Raw genomic sequence first — 2,559 nt, forward strand, 5'->3', positions numbered from 1 at the left:
CCTCCCCTCACCCAAATACGCCAGCAGCATGATGAGAATTGTGCATTTATCAAAAAATAAACGATCATAAATGGGCAGTTTCCAAAATAAAGAGGCACTAATTTCTCTTTTTTCCTTTAAAATACAGATAACGTTCATCCCCTGATTTCCCTCTTTCTCTTTGATATCTGTCAGAGAAAAAATCTCTCTGTAATCCAACGCAATCACAGTAGTTTCCATACTAGTAGCGTGATACATTGAGCAACTGGACCGACTGTCCTATGCGCAGCTGCTCCCGTGACCAAATCGGAGGCCTGTGGTTAATCGGGCCCTCAGCCTTGCGTGAAGCCCACTTTGATCTTGCAGAAAAAACTAGCGAGCGAGCAACCTTCGTTTGTTCCTCACGCTGCCCCCTCCTCTCCCCGCCGCCGCAGCCCACGATGGAATTTCCTCCCTTGTCGCTTCCCCGCACGGCCGCACGCCACCGTCGCCGCCTACGCCTCCGGATCCCTCGCCCGCCTCGCGGCCACTCACGCCAACATCCTCGCCCTGGACGACTCCCTATTGTTGCTCATCGCGCCCCTCTCCGCCACCCCGTCTCCCCGCTTAGCCTCATGCCTCGTCAAGGCCGTAGCCACGCTCGTTTCCTGCGTCCTCCGCTCCGGCCCCGCCGGTTCGCGCTAAGCCCCCAACAACCACCCTTCCGTCCAGGCTCTCGCTTCGGGCGCTGACGGGGCACGCTCGGAGCTGTCACGGCAGGCGGCCAGGATGGTCGCCGAGGGGTTGGACGGCGTGGTGTTGTTCCCGAGGCTGTTTGTGATGTTTGTCGTGCTGAGGAAGGGGACGCCGCGTTCGCAAGGGATTTGATTGCTCGGCGAGATCTTGCTGCATTTCGACCGCGGGGATGGGGAGGTATGTGTTTTGTTGTTCTTCTTTTTTGATCAAAGTGTTTTGTTCTTACTCCCTCATTGATGGTAGTATTCAGTTTTCTGGGGATTGCACTTGTTGGCAATGTTGTGAGGAATCTAGGGCACATACACAACATCTCAGTCATATTTAATTTGCCTCCATTTTTTGCACCTGCAGGATAATGAAACAACTTCATCTGAAGCTTTATATAACTCACCTAAGCTTCTACATGGTGTGTTTGACCAGTTACTCGATGATCTGGTAAGCTAATACTAGGCTGCAGTAAATTCCTTGATATATCTGCGCCAACTGAGTGTATCTTGATGTCATTGGCCGCAGCTCAACACTAGGTGTCGTAATATATAATTCAACACAAACAGGGTCTTGAGGTTAATAACTGTGTAAGCATATAAGATCATCTATTTCTGGAGTTAATTTATGTTTTCAGGATATCGGCTTGGATGGTGACTATATCCTACTTGGTACTTCTACTCTTACATAAATTCAGATATGCTCAATTGTCACCATCTATTCAGTTGCATACTTGAATGAGGGTTCTTGAGGTTCTAATGTGATATATTGGAGCATCAGAAAGTCTTGTATTATCTTGTTGAAAAGAAGATGTTTTCTTAGCTACAATGGAGATCCTGATACTAATGAAAATGCATTCAATGTTAGTCATATCTGGTCTGATTGCTCAACCTATGATTCATTCCATGCATGTCTTGGTGTATAGTTGTCCTCTTCACACAAATAGTTCCTGGAGGTTAATGATCACGACATTGGAAATCCAGTGTCTGCTTCTACATGTGCTACTTGTTCAATGTCTATAAGAAGATGCTGCGATCTGCACTTCTGTAGTAAGTTCATCTATCTTTTTTGCTTAAAATAAGTACTGATGAAATTATGATATCTTAAAAACTAAAAGATGGGATGTGCTTGTTATTCTTCGACATGCTATTTCAGAACAACACAACCTCTGGCCCTATTATTGATAACATAGGTAGGCTGGGGATGATACATGCGGTTGCATGTCAGAGTCATGTTACGAAGTCCAGTGTCTGCTTCTGCATGTGCTCCATGTTTCATGTCTATAGGAACAGGCCGCGATCTGCACTTATGTAGTAAGTTCATCTATCACTACTAGAAAAAGGCCTACTAATGGCGCACCTAATTTGGCCATTAATGGCGCATTAGTGGTGCGCCATTAGTGCCACGCCATTAGTATATTTTACTAATGACGCACCCCCTGGTGCGCCATTAGTATCTGATATACTAATGGCGCACCACTGATGCGCCATTAGTGTATACATAAGTGCGCCATTAGTATGCCTCCCAGGGGCCATGTATACCCAGGTGCTCTGGCATACTAATGGCGCACAACAACAAGATGCGTCATTAGTAACCTCGGCATACTAATGGCGCACTGTTCAGTGATGCGCCATTAGTATGCTTTGTCATACTAATGGCGCACTGTCATGTGATGCGTCATTAGTATGAATATTAGGTTTTTTTTATTTTTTATTTTCTGTTTTTTGCACAGGTTACAAAATGTATAATTTGACAAAATATAGACAGCACACATCAACAACAGATTCATTGAATACAATAGAAGATTAGTCTTTGAATACAATTCATCATATTAGTCTCCGAATACAATTCATCATATTA

At 45.1% G+C, this 2,559-nt stretch overlaps 1 long non-coding RNA gene across 1 annotated transcript; it reads left to right on the forward strand.

Moving 5' to 3' along the window:
• Positions 1–778: 778 nt before the first annotated feature.
• Positions 779–1,946, forward strand: LOC119305016. The gene is made up of 4 exons (XR_005148515.1): positions 779–891; positions 1,066–1,149; positions 1,625–1,748; positions 1,855–1,946. It is a non-coding gene; the product is annotated as an uncharacterized LOC119305016 (long non-coding RNA).
• Positions 1,947–2,559: the final 613 nt, after the last annotated feature.

This window comes from Triticum dicoccoides, chromosome 5B, assembly GCF_002162155.2.
Source record: "Triticum dicoccoides isolate Atlit2015 ecotype Zavitan chromosome 5B, WEW_v2.0, whole genome shotgun sequence".
Classification (NCBI taxonomy): domain Eukaryota; kingdom Viridiplantae; phylum Streptophyta; class Magnoliopsida; order Poales; family Poaceae; genus Triticum; species Triticum dicoccoides.